Source organism: Canis lupus, chromosome 1 (assembly GCF_011100685.1).
Source record: "Canis lupus familiaris isolate Mischka breed German Shepherd chromosome 1, alternate assembly UU_Cfam_GSD_1.0, whole genome shotgun sequence".
Taxonomy (NCBI): Eukaryota; Metazoa; Chordata; class Mammalia; order Carnivora; family Canidae; genus Canis; species Canis lupus.
In genome coordinates this window covers 12,839,979-12,860,637 of record NC_049222.1, presented here as the reverse complement: position 1 = coordinate 12,860,637, position 20,659 = coordinate 12,839,979, and the positions used below count along the sequence as shown (strand labels likewise).

The 20,659-nt window shown below is 34.4% G+C and overlaps 1 long non-coding RNA gene across 7 annotated transcripts in view; it reads right to left on the bottom strand.

Annotated features, from left to right (window-relative positions):
- Positions 1–20,659, bottom strand: part of LOC111093764 — a 65,396-nt gene that overhangs the window by 43,587 nt on the left and 1,150 nt on the right. For 3 of the 7 annotated variants that reach the window (XR_005353362.1, XR_005353366.1, XR_005353364.1), the window contains exons 3-4: positions 20,362–20,506; positions 13,374–13,419 (exon numbers count right to left, since the gene is read on the bottom strand). This is a non-coding gene — a long non-coding RNA (uncharacterized LOC111093764). Of the gene's footprint in view, positions 1–3,808; positions 3,870–5,694; positions 6,373–13,373; positions 13,420–19,075; positions 20,507–20,659 lie in introns of those variants that run through there. The other 4 variants (XR_005353360.1, XR_005353361.1, XR_005353365.1 and 1 more) reach the window with 3 other exon arrangements.

Genomic DNA, 20,659 nt, shown 5'->3' with positions numbered 1-20,659 from the left:
CTGTGGTAAGACACTTAGCTTGTTACAAATAGTAAAATAGAGTTAAAAGTCAAAGTTTCAAGGTCTTTGTTCATATAAACCACATATCTACAATTTTTTTGTCAGATTATTTTTAACATTAGCCGCAGGGACCAAAAAGATTTATGATCTCACTTTTTTTGGCTAATAATTCATGTAGTGTGTTAGGGGGACTCATTGGTAAGTGGAGTGCATACATCCCTTACCTGTGGTTGATTTCAATTGGTGGCATGGCTGATCTGTATTTTAGCACCGTTAATTTTCAAATCATGTCTATTGCACCATAAGGATGATAAAAGCCTTAAGAACTTGAAGTCATACTGCTCATGACTTCAGGGTCGTAAACATGTCATGTTGACAACGCTACAGTCTTTCAAGAATTCTGATGCTAGCAAAGATCTTAAATCCTTCATTGCTGACTATTTAACATGACACAGGATGGAAAGGATCCCAAGATCTTATATTAAGCCCGCTATTAAACATCTTGATCTTAAGCGCTTTACAGATTTCTTTTTTGTTTCTAGTGTTACCAACGTTGTCTTTTCAAAGAAAAGCTTCTCCCATTTATGTGCTCCATATGACTTTAACTCTCTCCAATAAAGAGGTTCTCAATAAATCACCACTCCTCTTTCAAGTTATATCAATATTTAAAGAAGCACATTTCTTTTAGCTCTCTAGACTGAAAATGGAATTCTATCAATTGTTGGCCTATGAACCATTCCCTTATATACTTAGGAAGTTTCGATGTAAGAAGGAATGAAGTTTCAGAATTTCAAAAGTTCTCCTTATGATTTAGTTTCTATCCTCAAGATCCTTGATTTTCAGTGTTTTATGTAATAACATTTGTGGTGGTTTGTTTTAGTCTACTCATCACTGTGGCTCCCTTCTTAATCTTGGATTCACATTTTCAGTTTTATTTTTCTGATCTTATGCCCTATTGATTCTTCAGCTTGTTTCTTGTTATTACTTTGCCAGAATCCATATTCTTGCTTTGAAGTGAAGTTTTAACTAAGAGTTCCATATGGTAAAGAAAATAGTATTGACTCTTAATTTTTTCATTTATCATGACAACTTTATTAATCAAAGTAGATGTGACATCCACTGTGATAGAAATTGAGGATGCAGTCATAATCTCTGCTCTGAAGAAATTCAATTGTGTGGCGTGGATAAAAGAACTGGAACACACTATGGAAAGTGTTAAGATTGAGGTGTGGGCAAGGTGGTGTGCCAAGGTAGAGAAGGCACAGCAAAAGAAGAAGACCCTACATTAGCTGGAGGTGGAATCAGGAGCAATCACAAAAGCTTTACGAAGGAGGTGGCTTTTGACCTGAGTCATGAAAAATTATTAAGCTCTTTTTCCCTGTCTACTTTTACTTTCAATAAAAGCTTTGATTTTAAAATATCACTTTTATTCTTTATGTCTTCCTCCTGTTACCATCCTATTTCACTTTTTCTCATCAGGACTCACTTTCTTGAAAAAATAGTTTATCTGCTCTATTTTCTTACAACCAAGCACTCATCCATCACAGCTCTCCAGATTGTACTCCAGCCACTGCACAAAAACCATCTGTCAATTCTCCTAGATGACATCCTAATTGCCAAATTCAACACCAACATTTCTTTCCTATCTTATTTGACCTTTCTGTATCATATGGCACAAGTTATCACTTCCTTCTTAAAACTCTGTCATCTATTCACTTTCTTGCTATCACCTTCTCTAACTTTCTTCATTTCTAGGTAGTCATGTGAAAGTTTTCCTTAGGTAATTTCTCTTCCCCCTTGTACTACTTAAAGAATCCTACAGAATACAGAGCTCTAGGGTTCTCTTCATTAATTACTTTATTTAATAGTGGCTAATTGTATGATCCAGAATTATCTATACCTGAGGGCTGGACTTGCATTTCCCTGGTGTAGATGCCCTGTCTGCAGGTATACCATTATTCTGACATCAGTTGATGTATATGAAGTGTCTGTAGGGGATCTACTTTGAGTAACAGTCTAAGGACAAAGGAGGTGTGTGCATGACTAGTTAAGAAATTATATGTGAATATCCAATGGGGTTCTATTTGCTCTCCTTCTTCTTCTATTAAAATTCTTGGCTATCTTATTTGTTTGGCAGAGATAATTTTGGCTTATATACTTACACTTGCTTTTATTAAATCCATTGGCTTTATGGTTCTTTTCTATTTGCAATATTTCCAGCAGCAATTGACTCAACTCCTATACTAACCTCAGTCATGTATTATTCACTCCTTCTATGTCATTAAGAATAATGCTGAATTGGAAAAGGATGATGATCCATCCTAATAGTACCTCATTAGACACTCCTCTCCAACTGTATGGTGAGCTATTTATTCAGTTCCCATGACCAGCATCCTCTGACCTACATTTCATCAATAACAACTTTAACCAGGCTGTCATTATTTACCAATTTCCCAAATTTCTTTTCTTCATTTTTCTCTTTAAAAAATAGAGCCATATAAAACCCATTATCAATGGCTCATTGATTTTTATGTCCCTCCCTATTTGTTAGCAGACCCTTATTTTCTCTGCCCTTTTTTTTTTTTCTTTCACTTTCAACGTTTAAAAACTCCCCTCACTAACTCAGGCTGTGTGTTGCCCTCCGTCGGTTTCCTCACTGAAAGTTTCTTTCTCAGATTCTGTTCCTCAGTTCTTAACAGAATTTTGTTGGTCCATATATAAATTCCATACTAGACATTAAACTATTGGGTGAAGAAAATATGAGGAGCATGCTTTTAAAGAGCTTTAGAAATCATGTCTTTTTGAAGTGATAATGGGTGATAATCACAAGCATGTTTCATGAAAGTATGCCCTCCTGTTGTTCAGCTTTTGGAAGCTCTCATTTTCAGAAATATTAACGAACTCCTACAACATGGAAGGGGTTTGAGGAGCTGAAAATCTTTAGCTGGAGGAGCCACATTTTAAAGATTTTGCTTTGGCTTTGCATCTTGCTATTACAACAAAGATTGTAGTCATTGATTATCGCATCCCTAAGTGCTGGGGAAAGTGTTCTCCACAAAACCAGCTCCATCTGCTGAGTTTCAAATCTTATATAATTTTCACATGGCGTAATTAAATATTTTAATTACTAGCATCTTTTAGTTTTCATGTGCTTAGAGATATTTAAAGTGAAGTGTACTACTTATGAACATTAAATAGCACAATAATTACAGGGAATTCATGGAAGGATGTTGCAGAAGTTATCTGGATACCCCAACAAATTACTGTGTGCCTTTCATTTGAGAACCGAAAAAAAATTAATTAAACCTTTCTTACAATACAGCAACATGAAGGGGGGAAATTAATCTTATAGCTCTATAAGGATGATACTTAGAAATTTTGATGTTCAATAAATGACAGTGTTCTTACATTAAATTTGTGGGCTGATGTTTTTAACTGCCTTTTCTTTCCTTTTGACCTTTCTCTTTATGGTTCTCAATATTTCCTGATTCCATTTATTTTGTTATTCTTCCATAGCATATGAGAACTTCCCATTTTACAGACAGCTTCATTAAGAAAGGTTTCCCTAAAAGGGAAATATGAGTATATACAGGAAATTTAGAAAATTAAGTCAAATCCAGTTTTAATAACATTACTTCCACACACCTCATCCCTACCACCTCCAATTTTGACCTTCCTTTCTTTCTTTCTTTCTTCTTTCTTTCTTTCTTTCTTTCTTTCTTTCTTTCTTTCTTTCTTTCTTTCTCTCTCTCTCTCTTTCTTTCTTTCTTTCTCTTTCTTTCCTTTTTTTTCTTCTTTCTTTTTCTTTTTCCCATTTTGGGTATAGATTTCTTCTGGAAATATCTTTCTACTTTTTTGATTCTTATTATCTACAAAACATAATGAGTAATTGATGCTGAAATTTTTATCTCTCAGTAACAATGAGAAAACAGAATTAGATATTTGAATAATTGTTTTCAAATACTGAATGACAGAACAGGACTGTGACTCTGAATGGAGAGAAACAAAGTGGGTCCTTTGATGGCCCTGGCTTTCACTGTGAATCTGCTCTGGGCTCTAGCACAGGAAGGGGGAAGCTCAAGTAGATCGCAGAAATACTGCTGCCTCGAAGAGGTAAAGATCAGATACTAGGGAGACTGAAGCGGCAGGTAACTGGGGTGCAATGGCATAGAGACTAGAGCAACGCATGTAGAGGACATCAACAAGTATTTATTGGAATCTTCTGGAGTCTTTGCTGAATACTAAGCTGTGCAAACACTGGTTCTAGAAGAATCTATTCAACTTGGCTTTATTCTAGAAGCAAGCTAGTTCTAGGAGAACTGGCATAGAGCAATTATCAGGAAGCTGTAAGAAGAATTGTTCCCAGATGGAAAAAGGGCTTAGAGACATTAAAGTGCCAACAAAGGAATAATGGACAGTTGTTTATTAAACATTGGCATTAAGTCCAGAGACCAGAATGGAGACACACTTTACTGGAAAGGATAAAACATACCTGGAATAAAGACTACTGTGGATAAACTCTGGCAAAGTCTAAAATGAATAAGCCAATTAAGAGATAAACTCAACTGCCTAATAAAAGACAACTCTATTCTACCTTTTTAAATAAGAACACAAAACTCAGACTCTTGATAATATAATTATCATAATGTTCACCATCCTATAAAAATTGCTAAATATGTGAGGAAACAGTTAAATCTTAGCATAAATTGGAGAAAAATCATAAAGAGATTCGGAATTGATAAAGTAGTGGAATCGGCAAAGACAAAGCTTTAAAAACAGTATAAGAGATATTGAACATGAGGATATTGACATAGAAACTATCCACACTGAGAGAGAAAAAGGTTGAAATGTACAAACAGAAGCTCTGAGACATTGTGATAATACAAAGGGAGATAGAATGTAAGTCCCAGAAAGTAGGGGAAATTGAATAAATAAGGGTCATATTTCTCAAAAATTAATGAAAAATTTTAACTTTTAGATCTATGATATTCAAATAAAATTGAATAAATAAGGGTCATATTTCTAAAAAATTAATGAAAAATTTTAACTTTTAGATCTATGATATTCAACAAATCACATGCATACTGTCAGTATTACATTATAAGAAGAGCATGGCAGATGGAGTATATATTAGTATGGCTATTCTTGGAAAATACCATCTATAATCACAACTCGATATACAAAAATCAACTGTACTTCTCTATACCAGCAAGGAAAATTCAGAAAATGGATGATTAAAAATTACTACTTATAGTAGCTTAAAAATAACATGAAACGATTAGATATAAGTTAAAACTACATGTGGAAGACTTGTACAATGAAAGCTAAACAGTACTGTTGAGATAAATAAAAGAGGATCTAAGTAAATGGAGAGATATATCTTACCCTTGGATCAAAAGTGTCAATGTTGTTAAGATGACAGTTTTCTATCTTTTTTTTTTAAGATTTATTTTTATTTATTTATGATAGACATAGAGAGAGAGAGAGAGAGGCAGAGACACAGGCAGAGGGAGAAGCAGGCTCCATGCCGGGAGCCCGACATGGGACTTGATCCTGTGACTCCAGGATCGCGCCCTGGGCCAAAGGCAGGTGCAAAACCACTGAGCCACCCAGGGATCCTCAAGATGATAGTTTTCTCCAAATATATCAACTGACTCAAAGGAATTCCACTCAAAATGCTAGCAGGATGTCAAAATTAAATTTATTTATTTAGGAAGGATGTAGAAAATGACAAGCTGATTCTAAAATTTCTTTAGCATTGCAAAATATCTATAACAGTCAAAAGTAGGTTACAGAAATAAAAGTCATCCACTACAAGAACTAATGGAGGAAAAGGTCAGCATCGGTATACTAAAATATTTAATTTACATTTTCAGAAGCCGGAAGAAAGAATAGTAATAAACTTTTGTACATGCTTACATATTATTCTACATTTTTTTACTATTGGAGAAAGTTTTCTACATTCGTAACTCCCTTTGTGTATTTTCTGAGTATAAGCATCTGTAACAAACGTTTTGTATGCAGATCTACAATACTTAAGTGGGAATATAAACCCTTAATATTCCCAGTTTGCCCATTTTAAGTATTACAGATGGTGCTATATATAAAGCTATTTACTTTATGCCTAACAAATATGAAATTAATATTTTTATTTTAATAACAAATAAACTGCATCTAGGCAAATTATTCCTTTACTTTTTATAGAAACTAAAGTCTCAAGACCAAATATTATTTACGAAGAATCATAAGCTAAGCTACCACCATTTTAAAACTGGATATCAAACGTCTTTTGCTGGCTTACTTTTGATTCATAGGAGAGACTTGCATTTGTAGTGTTAGATACTGGAAGGAGACAGAAACTTAAATATTCACCTAAAATGTAATGAGATAATGAGCAAGAATTTTTATAAAATGTCTCTAGGAAATTATGCATACATGATGAACAATGATACATAGACATCACCTCACAGTCTCAAAACCAGCAGACTAGAAAAAAATCCCAACACTACCTGCCCACCTACCCTGACCAAGTAAAATTGTTTTATTTGTATTTGAGTTTATAAAACCATTTTGGGTTTCTGTGAGTCTCTTCTGTATTTGACCTATATGATTTAATGTTTTCCCAGTAGCAGTTTTTCCCTTTGATTGGAAACAAAATGAATTAATCATTTAGGATACCCTGCTGAAAACTCTGTTATTTATTTCTGGTGATTAGGGGTAGAGAAAATATCATGGCTTCAAGTCTATATTTCTTTGAGCCTAATTATTAGATAATAATTAGGTATAGTCTCTGAATTAGTTCAGACAGATTCTTTACTGTGATGATCTACTGTATTGCTTCATAAGCTTACACATATTTTAGAGTATATCAACTTTTAAAACTTATGTGTATCACTTTATTGCATGTTCAAAATTGGCTTTGTTTCTTAAATATTAGCTTTTGAATTTTCTAAATTTGTGAGTTTAACTCCCATCATTCATAATTATACATATTTCCATTGAATTTATTAAATATACATATTTGAAGAGATGAAACATTTGAAAATTGTCTTCTTTTAAGGTAGTGCTTTCAAAAACCATTCCATTAACATTATAAATGACACTAGCAAATAAAGCCTGCATATAGGAACAATAATTTGCTTTCCTTTGTGATGGAGTAGAATCAAAGCTCGACCAAATTTCATTATACAGATCAAATAGTATCTATTAGACACTATTCTACATTTGGTGAAATTACTTTGCTAATAGTGTGAAGTTTACTAGCATCATTTTTAAGAACTAAGAAAAAGCAGAATAGCTGTTTGGGGGTATTAAATTGTATCCCCAAATTTCCCTTCCCCTAATAGTGTTCAATAAAACTTTACCAGATTCAATTTGACCTAATAATTCTAAGGGGAGACAAGCCAGGCAATCCCAAGTAATGGTAACATAAAAATATGGCATATATATACATATAATAAAACATATTTTAAAATTCATTTAATAAATATTTGCTGAACACCTATGTACCAGGAATTTGTGAAATATAATACATATTTTAAAATTATTTATAATATGTATATATTTGAATTACATATAATTTTCAAAAAAATTAAAAGTATAAAATATATTTAGTAACCTTTCTCTTCCTGTTTCTTTTGAAGCCACTCTTCACCTGAAGGAACCAGTTGTAAAAACTTGGTATATATCCTTCTAAACTCTTTCTGTGTTTTTACTACCACATAAATAATATTTTATTCATTCACATTTATTCTAGATTTTATATACATCTACATATATAAATGAAATCATTAGATAGTTTTATTTTGTTTAGTTTTCCTGAGAGTTGCTTTTCTTCCTACTTAAAATATGCCCTTAATACTTAAATACTTAAAAGTATTTCCATGTCAGTACTTAGAGTCTATCAGTATTTTTAACTTTTTTTTTTTTTTTTTAAACATCTCTTTTATAACCCTTAGTGTGAGTATATCAAAACGTTCCTGATTTTCCACTATCAGGTATGATATCAAAGGTATGTGCTCATGATTTGGTTACTATAATTCTTCCTCTACTGATTCCTGGGGTTTGACCAATGTGATTAGCAGGACACACAAATTCCTCTGGAAGAAAACTCTCAGAGAACACATTTCCCACAAATAGAGTCTGAGTACCGCAAATTCATGTGAGATCAAGCAAGCTAGTTCTAAAACCATCATTCACCAAAATGCAGCTAACAGTAAGTACTGCTTTCCTTGGTTCTAATTTACCCAGGGAATTTGCCCCAGATAAGCATCTAAAGTTAGTTTCTGCATCACGGTTCCTCTATATTTTTCTGTGGTTTTAACGTTGTACTTACCACAGTATTTCCTCTTCTTATACTAAGATAATTTGTTTCTTCTTTCACCTAAACTATTGCATGGTTTGGGGGGGGGAGGGCTGTGTCTTATTTATCATAGTTTTCTAAACACTTAGAATAGTGCCTATGGGCAGTGATCTTCCAGAAGGGTTGTTGAATGAGCAAATACTACATATAACATACCAGTTGTTTATTTCTGTGAAAGGGAAGATAGTACAACTTTTAATGTCATGCAAAGTCGTAACAATTTGGTTTATCAACATGTGAGTGATCCTATTATCCATCTAGAAAGTTGGTTTCAACCTGAATCTAATGCATTGCTTTATTTTATTATTATTATTATTATTATTTTTTGCAGGAAAATAAAAGGTTACCTATTTTTTGTGAAACAAATTATCTTAAAAAGAGAAAGAAGGGGAAAAAAAAGAAAGAAGGAGCCATTTTTAATTTTTTGATGTTGGTGGATTTAGATATTTAGAAACTTTTGATCTAGTAAAATTCCTGTCATCCTGCATTCAAACTTCAGCTCTACTCTTTCTAAGCTGCCATCTTAGCTTCTCTGAGGCTCTGTTTTCTCCTCCTTCAAATGAATATAAATATGCTTTCCTAAAATTGGCATTGTATAGATTAAATGAGATACAGCCTGAGTCGTATGTCAAGTGCCATAGCTTCTGACATTAAGAGTGCAATGTTAATACTAGTATTAATGAATAACAGCATGTGGAATAATGAATAATAATAATGATTATAAAAATAAGAATAGGCGTAATAGCACTTATTGAGTATTCACTCTGTGAGGAACTGTTTTCCATTCTCCACATATATTAACTCATTCTGTCTCTATTACAACATTTTAAGATGGGCATTGTCATGGTCCTATTGTATAGATGAGAGAAGTAGGGCTCAGAGGTAAATCAATGGACTGAGATTATGTAGTTAAATAGAGAAACCAGGCTTCAAATTCAGGAATCAGCTGCTGGTAATACAGGAGATGATAAAGAAATAATGATTGCTATCTCTGTGTGAGTACTTCTGACTATTGTTCTTCAAGTTTAAAGGCTAGTGAGTTAGAATGATTCTAGCTTTAAGAATTATGCTGAATGTAATAGTTCATAATTTTCAGAAGGTATAAAGTTACTGATCCTTTATTTGCTTCTATTAGTTACTAAATTTTCATCATGCTGTCAGATTAAGCTAGGTCATAATGAAACACATAAATTTACTTAAGTAAATTAAATGTATTAATTGAATATAAATGACCATGTCGATAACCTACATCCCTATAGTAATGCAGTTAGGTCTCCTTCCATCAAATTTCCATTTTTTTCCTTGTCTTGTCCTTTATGTTTGTTATCTGGATACTGATACAAACAAAACATTCAATTTCTACTTAGAGTATCATGTACTTGGTTAATTATTCCTCACACTATTTAACATAGTGACAGATTAGCTCTAAATTTTCAAAAATTAAGGAGAATATAAAAACAGTATTATGTAATTAGTATTTTTCCTTTATGAGTCCTGTTCTGATAAAAATTCATATTTCATAGATGAACATGGAAGAACATGATAAGAAATGCATTCTTGTATTTAAATATCAAGTTTTAATCTTAAAAGGAATAGAACCATTTAATTGTCTCCTTAAAAATATTAGAAGTTAGAATATTAGATTCTAAAAATATTAGAATCATAATATAATATGATTATATTAAAGAAATCAGATAAATCCTCCTCCATCCAGACTCACGGTGCTGCTGAGAGTGTTTGTAGCCTTAGCCATGAACATAAAGTTAATATTAACATGGTTATTTTCATTATTTACTGGGAAATTCAATGTTATTTGTGTAGAATAAGGGATATTCAGTAGGTGGTTTTGTGGAGGGATTATAGTATTCAGTTTTCTATTTATAAATAAGCAAAGGGAAACATGATCATCATCCTTAAGGTATTAAATTCTATTTGGGAAGATAAAGTTTATTCCTATTTTAGAAAAAGTAGGTTTTCTGAGTATGAGAAATACACAAATTAAAGACGTGGTTTGAACTGTACAGAGGGAATAAAGGGTGGATGCTTGTGGAATAGTCTCTTCCGAGCCATTCTTTGAAAGAGCTGGTGTTATAATCATAAGTTTAAAGAAAGATCATTTAAAATCCATTCTCCACATTCTCCACAAATCTATCACTTCTTTTGATGTCAATGTAAGAAAGCTACCTTTACCTGCTCCTTTGCAGGAAAAATAAAATCAAAGTCAATAAAGAAAAAGATTCCTTGAACTTTCTTTCAACATCCCAACAAACTTAAATGCATGCACGATGATTCTCAAATTCCCTTTCAAGGAAGGAATTGATGGTTATGCTTCTGGGTGTGCTATTATCAGACAGTCTGCAGCTGAAAACCCCTTCAGTGTCAGTCTTAGCCACAGAGAGCTTCTCTGCCAATTCCCATCTTTACCAATCCCAGGGACTAATCATAGTAGGACTGTATAGACCTTGATCAATTTGAAGGGCCATTCTAGCTCCAGAGCTCCCTATGTGATGAGACAAGGCTGTCATTAAATCTGCCACATAGTGTTCCTTCTTTTTCTTTCTAATAATGGTCCCTTCCCATCTTTTCCAAAGCTAGATCCTTTAAGTGCCCCTTAATTAGCACCCTGCACACAACATTTAACATGCCTTTTGAAACTGTCTCATTGTCTTTGAAGTCAATATATCCCCCTGATTTTCTTCACAGTCTCATTTTCCATCACCTCTTTTTTTCTATATATATACAGAGAGAGAATATATGGAAATACATACATACATACATACATATATATGTGTGTATATATATATATTATTTTTTTTAGAAAGGGAAAGAGAGAGAGGGAGAGAGCTAGTAGGGAGGGGTAGGGGGAGAGAGAGACTCTTAAGCATGCTTCATGTCCAGCATGGAGCCTAATGTGAGGCTTCATCTGAGATTATGATATGAACTGAAATCAAGAGTCGGATGCTTAACTGACTACATCACCCAGGTGCTCCTTCTTTCACCCAACTCTTAAATGTTGCTCTATGTTAGGATCTGTACTAGATCCTCACGTACACATGATCTCCCTAGACATGAATGAAAAAATCTGATTCATTTTCATGGTTTCAATTACCAACCATCTGCTTAAGTCAGAAAACTGCACCGTCAAGCCAACATTTTTCTTCTCTAATCAACATCTACAAATGGAACTCCTTACTGGCTTTACAACTGGAATGCCCACATGGATCTACAACTTTCATTTATGTGCCCAACATTCAGTGATTCAGTGAATCACTAAGTCTTATTGCATCTATTTCAAAAACATTTTGTATTCTAACTTTTTTTTCTTTCTTTCTTCTTTCTCTTTCTTTTTCTTTCTTTCTTTTTCTTTCTTTTTTTTCTTTCTTTTTCTTTTCCTTCCTTCCTTCCTTCCTTCCTTCCTTCCTTCCTTCCTTCCTTCCTTCCTTCTTCCTTCACTCCTTTCTCTTTTTTAGGGGGGAGGGTTGAGGGCATGTTGAGGATCCTCATCTTTATTAACTCTAGTTAAGGCTATCACTCTTACTCTTTACTTTTCTGTATTTTTTAAAAATTTTTATTTATTTATGATAGTCACACAGAGAGAGAGAGAGAGAGGCAGAGACATAGGCAGAGGGAGAAGCAGGCTCCATGCACCAGGAGCCCAACGTGGGACTCGATCCTGGGTCTCCAGGATCGCGCCCTGGGCCAAAGGCAGGTGCTAAACCACTGCGCCACCCAGGGATCTCTACTTTTCTTTATCTCTTCATTTTCATTCATCTCTACACCTTCCCATTTATATAGAGCAGGGGCCAGCTAGCTTTCTTTGTAAAGGACCAGACAGTAACTATTTTAGGTTTTGTGAGTCACACGGTCGGTCACGGTTGCAACTACTTAATTCTGCCACTTTAGCATGAAAGCCCTCACAGGCAAAATAAAGATGAATGGTCATGCATGTATCTCAATAAAGCTTTATTTAAAGAAATAAAACAGGGTAAAGGCCAGATTTCCTTTGTTTGCCAATGCTTGCACTAAATCAACATTTTTTCCAAAACTTTTTCCTAAAGGATACTCTTTCTTTAGATCTCAACTTAGATATTACCTGCCTGTATTTGCATGTGTTTCCAATACTTTATTTTTCCTATTACATTTTATTTGTTATGTATTTGCCTGTTACCCCATTGGCTTATAAACTGCAGTAGAGTAGCAGCAAAATCTATCTTGATAATCTTTGCATCTCTAGGATTTGTACAGTGTTTGGCCCAAGGTAGGCACTAATAAGTATATTTGGATGAATGAAAGCATACTCAAAAGTATGGATTTGGGAATAAGCTAGATGTATTTAGGGGAAACCAGAATTGCTTAAAGGCAAAACAGGCTATGGGTGTGGGTAGTAATTTGATATGAGATATGATTATACCTTCCTAGAAGATGCATAGAATCAGTAAATTATCTTGCAAACATTCTAAGGTTTGAAACAGCCTTAGGAATTTCATATTGCAGCAGTGAGCTGGACTCAAATTTTATTTTGCTTCCATATGATTCAAAGGTATAATGCACTTCCATCAAGATGGCATACCTAATTGATTTTCAGCATAGGGTGGAGGGGTTTTGGTGAGTGTAAAGGAAATTGGTCCCAGAACCTAAATGTCTGTCCAATTTGGACTCAATCTAATTGTCCTTTCTCGTGCATATTTTCTCAAAGCCAAATGCCTCATTTCACTTACTTCACAGGCCTTTTTTCTTTCCCTGCCTCTGAATCTTTTCATCTGCTATTACTTCTGCCTTAAGCAATCCTCTCTCTGTTCTTCATTTGGCTTCTTTCTCAACTTTCAAGTTTCAGAGGGGATTCCTACAGTTAACTAACTACATATATACCGAACATCCTATCCCTGTTGCCCCCTTTCATTGTGTCAGATTCCTCTTTAGAACCAACCACCAGCTACTGGAAATTGTGGTTTTACTGGAAATGCATTGTGCCCCAGATTCTCTGCGAAGAGAAGATAATGATGGTACTTACCATACTGGTTTATGTGAGGATTGAATAAATTAGTCTTGAAATTTTTCTGGAAAATAATATAGGTTGGGTATGTAAAAATAGTGATGATTAATTTAAACAATAATTATAGGATTATTAATGGCAATTGTAATACTACCTACTACATAATAAATATTAATTATTGTTTATTACTTATCACCCTCCTTAGGCCGCTTAATCCATTAGAAGAGGGTCACATGTGATTTTGTTCTAAATTACACGCCCAATGCCCATGACTGTGACTGGCACCGCAGTTACTGTTGAATGAACGAGACAGTTCCTGATAGCCTTCTCTCCACTGCTGGAGGTGAAAATCCTTGAATTAACCAGTGTCTGCAGCTAGACCAGGAAGCAGAGGCCGACAGAGGAGTATATCTTGCTCAGGTCACCTACTCAGCAGTTGTGAGGTAGGAAATTAAGCTGGACAAATTTGTCTTGTCCAGGCCTTCTCATGTCAGGTTTTATTTCACCAATTGCTAAATATTTACAAGGTTTTGAATGCCACACAAGACTTCCCATCTCTTTACCAGTTTTCACTGGCAAAACTGGGCATAGAAAGTTTTCGTTTTGCACAGCGGCTCACTCCAAAGTTCCTGTGTCCAGGTTTGTAAGCACAAGGGGCCAGATATCATGTAAGTCAGTTTTTTGCTTCTATCAGAGGTTGGTGGCTACTAGCTTCCTCAGACATATACATTTGTCTATCTATGAAATTTCACAAATAGAAACTTTGGTACTTAAAAGTGAGGAAGAAATCTGGCAATCAGTGGGGACTGTATGGTTCACATTAAAGGAATAAAAGCATTTCTAGTACTAGGGGATGAATATTCCAAACTACATAGCTTACATTTGAATGATAAATAAATTTAAAATATTTGACTGATGCTAAAACAGGTACTTAATTCCTAAGAAAATTGTTTTGAAACTATTGCATAGATACCAGAGGAAAAGTAGCTTATCTATTTTAGAAAATAAGACTGTTACATTTACTTTCAAGTATTCTGGTAAACAAACATTCAAGGTTACAACTTACAATGTATTTTTATGGTAACAATATTTCCCATTAAGCACAACACAATAAATCTTTTTAAGGCTTTTTTTGGATGTATTTTTCTCTGAGCTGTATTTAGCCTTGAACAAGGCATCGTGATGAAAAAATTTCCTAGAAACCCATGTTGAAAAACAAGAACTTATGAAATCCCATTTTATCTACAAAGAGACAGCAATGAAAAGAAAAAAAAAACTTATTACAACAAATGAAAAATTGTAACTCCTTTGCTACTAAAAATTCCTTTTATTGTATTAACACACTGTCAGAACACATAAACCTATTTTGTATAGCAATCAATTCTAAAACAATTACAAAGCTTGCAACACAGCTCTGGAAAAGATCTTTGAGTTGTCCTGGCTGAAAAATTCTCTGAACATAATAGAACTATAATTTTGAAGGAAGGGGCCTAGGAATTATTGTTCCTAGGGAAAAAATATTTAAAAAAAATAAATATTCGGGTTTTAAAAATCAAACTAGAACACCCTGATATACATAAAAATAGGAATCATCTTTAATATTTGGTATCTAGGGGTCATTTTTGTGTACATTTGGATATATTACCATTTGTTCTTTTTCTTTTGCATTTTCTTTTCATCTGGAAAGGAATGCTACTAATTCTAATGGGATACTATTTTGAGCAAGTTTGAGAGTTTTCCTTTCCTTTCTCACCACAGAGCTAGGTGAATATTTGTCTTCATAGAGGATAAACCAACTCTTTTGCCAATATGGTACCTAAAAAAGTAGAGTTGCAATAACTGAGGAACAGGTAAAATCCCTTATGTTTCCAGTTCTACACCTAATTTGTAATGTGTAAAAAAGTTACCATGAGTATCACTAGAACAGAACAGAAATGCATGAAGTAAATTTGCCTATCTAGATAAATCAGGGAGTAGGAACAGAAGTGAGTTCTCCAGGACCAGAAGCCCTGTTGGAAGGCATCAGCAGAACTCTAAGCAAAAAACAAGAGCCAAAACAATGAGCTACCTACTAGAATGGAGGACAGCACTCAGACCAGATGACCCTCCCTAGAGTGACCCAGACACTTAATCTCTTGTGGGAATTCAGATTAATCCTGGGGAGAGGAGAGGTGAAGAAACTTGACTGAGTATCAAAGAGATTGAGAATGCATCAGAGGGGCTCAGATTCCATGAACCAGAACGCTTAACTTTTTTGGCAACAGTTAATAGAGGGATCGTGAGGTGATTTTAGTGTACTTAAGGATAAAGAGACCTTAGCACATATCCCAGATGTTTATTTCAACTTGCCACATATACATTCATACATGGAACGCTGTTTTTCAAATGCCAATCTATTTTAATATTTATTTATTTATTTATTTATTTATTTATTTATTTATTTATTTATTTATAATCTCTACCCCCAATATGGGGTTAGAACTCATGAACTCACCGAGATCAAGGGTTGAATGCTCTATCAACTGAGCCAGCCAGGTGCCCCTCAAATGTCAATATATTTCAAACATTTTTCCATAGCAGTAAATATATCTCTACCAGGTAATTTAATGCCCATATAATTTTTCATTGTATGAGTTTATTGTATTACATTTAATAAATTCCTTATTTTTGGATATGCTTTGCTTCTCACTTCTTTGTCTATCTAGGCATAAATTATGTTCATCTTTTATTTTTTTTAAAGATTTATTTATTTATTTGTTTATTTAGTTATTCCTGAGAGACACGGGGTGAGGGGGGGGGGGAGAGAGAGAGAGAGAGAGAGAGAGAGAGGCAGAGACACAGGCAGAGGGAGAAGCAGGCTCCACGCAGGGAGCCCGATGTGGGACTCCATCCCAGGTCTCTGGGATCAGGCCCTGGGCCAAAGGTGGCGCTAAACCGCTGAGCCACCCAGGCTGCCCTATCTTTTTATTTTTTTTTTTATTTTTATTTTTTATTTTTTTTTGCCCCTATCTTTTTAAATTAAAAGTCTAACTCAATAATTTCTAGATCACATGATAGGTATCTTTTGAGGTTTTATATGGAATATCGAATTCCTCTAGTATTCTTGTACCAATACACATGGCTGAATAGTATCCATAATGGATCTTTTCACTGTATCTGGGGAACAATGAATAGGAAACTATTTGGAAATATGATAAACACTTAATATTATCTCAAATTTTTAAAGTCACTTTTATTACAAGTGGATTTAAGTGTCTTTAGGTAATTGGCTATTTTTCATTTACTTATTTTTCAAATGGTACTTTAAAAAATTGGATTATTTTTATATAAAATGTTAATATTTATTCTGCCTATAATATGTTAAAATATTTCCAGTTGATCTACTACTTTATTTTTAATTAATTTTTTGGAATAACTTTAGTTTTTCATAATATTAGGTAACATAATAAACGGCGTTCTTGTATACCCTTTACCTAATTTCCCCTGATGTTAACATCTTACATAACCATGGTGCACTTGAGAAAACTAAGAATTTCACTCTGGTACAATATATTCATTTAGTGAATATATAGACTTCATTTAGACTTCACCAGTTTTCCCACTAATGTCCTTTTTCTATTCCAGAATCTAATCCTGGATATGTCATTTCATTTGTTATCTTAACTTTTTAGTCTACTTCATCCTGTGAGAATTTTTCTGTCTTCTTGTTTTTCATGACTGAAACTCTTAAAGACTACCAGTCAAGTATTTTGTAGAATGGTCTTCAAGTTGTGTTTGCCTGACATGATTACATTGAGATTATTACAGGTGTGGGGGAAAGAATACCACAAAGGTGAGGTGCACTTCTACCACGGTTAGTCTCACATGTCAACTTGGCTAGGCTATATTTCCCAGTTTTTTAATCAAACACTAATGTAGGTGTTGTTGTGAAGGCATTTTGTGTATATGATTAACATCAACAATCAAATGACATTAAGGATATTATTCTAAAAAATTTGGGTAGATGTCATCCAATCACTTGAAAGCGTTAAGAGCAAAAAAAGATTTCCTGGAAAAGGAGGAATTTTGTGTTAAGAGTGCAGAATTAAATTCTGTCTGAGTTTCCACTGACCTACAAGTTTTAGATTACCAGTCCCCTAAATCACCTGAGCCAAATCCTTTAGATAAATCTATATTGCTATATCACCCTATCTATCTATTGTCTACTATCCATGTATCTACATTCCAACTCACCTATCTATCTGATGCTGTTACTATTTTCTGGAGAATACTGACTGATACATCTTCTCATTGCATGATAACAGGAGATAAATAGTATGAACATGACTCATGATGGGAGAGTTGTTAACCTTGACCACTTGATGAAGTTGATATCTGCCAGGTTCCTCTTCTGTAAAGTTTCTCTTTTTCCTGTATAATCCTCTACATTTTACAAATGAATTGTTAATTCCAATGTATAGCCAAGCAGATTGGAATTAAGTTCGACTCCCTTGGAAGGGCGACTGTCTACATGTATTATTTGGAATTTTTCACTAAGGAAGACTTTTTCCTTCTTCCATATTTATTTATTCATTTAACCTTTTATTTATATCAATATCAATGAATATATACTTACTTTGTTCTTTGAGTTGTAGTACAATTTTACTTTTTAAAAAAAAGATTTTATTTATTTATTCATGAGAAACAGAGAAAGAGGCAGAGACACAGGCAGAGGGAGAAGCCTGATGCAAGACTCGATCCTAGGTGTTGTGCCCAAGATTGCGAATCTGAGAAACCACCAAGGAGCTGACACTGATGCAAGTGCACGAGGGTTTATTAGCAAGCTTGAGCTTGGGTCCAAGTATACCCTACACAGCGGAGCAGAGACTTGGACCCCGAAGTGGGTTACAGCTGGGTTTTTTATAGGCTGGTCTAGGGGATTTTCAGAAGGGATGGAAGAATTTCTCAAGTTCTGTTTACATTTTGATATGGGGCTTTCAAGGGCATTGAGCTCTGTTCTCATTCTAAGATGGGACTTTCTACCACGGGCGTGGGCTCTGTTGTCTTTCTGATATGGGATTACCTGCTGAGGACATTGAGGACATTCTGCAGTTTTTCCTGTAAAGTTCAGCTCTTATTCACAGGGACCTAAGATGGTTGTACTTGTGCTAATGCTAAACTTTAGGTGGGATGGCCTTAATTTTTCTCGGCCTCCACACTGGGACTCTGGGATCACGACTTGAGCCAAAGGCAGATGCTCAACCACTGAGCCATCCAGGTGCCTGAGTTGTAATACATTATTATCATTTATTTTATTGCTCAAATTTTTCCAGGTATAGCCACTGGGAATTTTCTTAATTGGCTTCTGTGTCCTTTTTATTCACCCCCCAGCTTCACCTTGCTTTCTTTGAACTAACTTCCTTTTGGGCACTTCAAGATCTCCCAAATCATCTTGCCATATTTCCTAAGACCCAAGAATCAGTTGTTTTTCCACAGGACCTTGGTTAAACTTACTGGCGAATTGTATTTGGAAACCAAGAGCTAAGCTCTCAGTGTGAGCTACTGATATGTTATTGTTTATAGGCCCTGTCAGTAGACAGAGCTGAGAAATACATTTATCTACCCAACACTATGCCTATGCACACATCTGAAGTGTCTCTAGTGCTAATCTAACCACGGGATATTCTAGACCTCCTCTCTTGCTTAATTTTAACTGTTTTATTTGACAATGAGGAAACTGGTTACCATTAACTATGATTTATTTACTTTTTTGTTTAACCATAGAATACATATAAAGTAGTCTCAGCTGGTAATCCATACTCTTGTGGGAAATCAATTTAATAAGTACAGTACAATTTTTATATATGGTTCTTTTTTTATCTGTAGCCTTAACAATATATAATAGAAACATTGTTTACAAAGCTACTCAGGTCATTTCATTTTTTAAAAGAGATTTATTTATTTATTATTTATTTATTTATTTATGATAGACATAGAGAGAGAGAGAGAGAGAGGGGCAGAGACACAGGAGGAAGGAGAAGCAGGTTCCATGCTGGGACCCCATTGTGGGACTGGATCCCAGGACTCCAGGATCGCTCCCTGGGCCAAAGGCAGGTACTCAACCGCTGAGCCACCCAGGGATTCCCCAGTCATTTCATTTTTACCTTCACTTTTTACCTTCACTTTCTTCAATGAAGTCATACTGCACTATATACTGTAATACGTTTAGTTTTATATGTCACTTTCTGTACTCTTGGTTAGGATCCCTTGACATTATGGTTGATATTTTAAATCTTGCATACCGTGATGTTCACTCTCTATGGGTTTTCACAAATGCCAACACTGTACCCAACACTACGGTTTCATACAGAATAGTTACATAACCTGAAAAGTTCTCCTGGGTAGCCCCTTTTTCATTAACCAATTTCCTCTGTACCACCCTCTCTGATAGCTTAGAAAAATTTGTTAATTTGCAGTTTCTTTTACTAAAGGATGGGACAATGCTCTTTATAATTCAGCACACCATTAAATTGATTCTAGAAGTCTGGAATTGTTGATAAAGGCTTCAAGGAATTCAATGGGGAAATTATTATTTTTAACAAATTGAACTGGATATCATATAGTTCTTAAAATTGACCATTAATTCATACCATACTTAAATATTAACTTAAAATGGATTCTAGATCTAAATGTTTAATTAAGAATCATAAAATTCTTATAATAAAATGATTAAAAATTGGGGGTAGGCAATGTTCTTTCAGATAGAACACAGATAACAGAAAACATAGCTTTAGAACTGGGTACATCATCACATATCTATAAGTCTGACTTCACGAAAATGAAATCTTTTTTTTTTTTTTCCTGAAAGACACTATTGTGAAAATAAAAAGGCAAGAATTAGATTGGGAGAAAAGTACTTAGACATTTATCACACAAAGAAACTGTACGTAGAATGTAAAAGTATCTCTTACAATTCAACGTTAAGACCACAAACCATGAGTTTAAAACATTGATAAACCCTGGGCACCTGGGTGGCTTAGTTGGTGGTTTAGGCTCAGGTCATGATCTGGTGGGCCTCGAGATCCAGCCACCTCTCACTCTCTGCCCTCAGCAGGGAGGCTGCTTGGGATCCTGCCCCTCCTCCACACATGTGCACTGATGATGCTCTTTCTCTAAAACAAACAAACAAATCAATCTTTAAAAAAATTTGATAAAACCTCAGACACTTCACAAAATATGCAAATGTCCAATAAACCCATGAAAAAATGCACAGTATTACTTAGGAAAGAAACTGCCAAATTAAAATCTCAATGACATAGCACCAC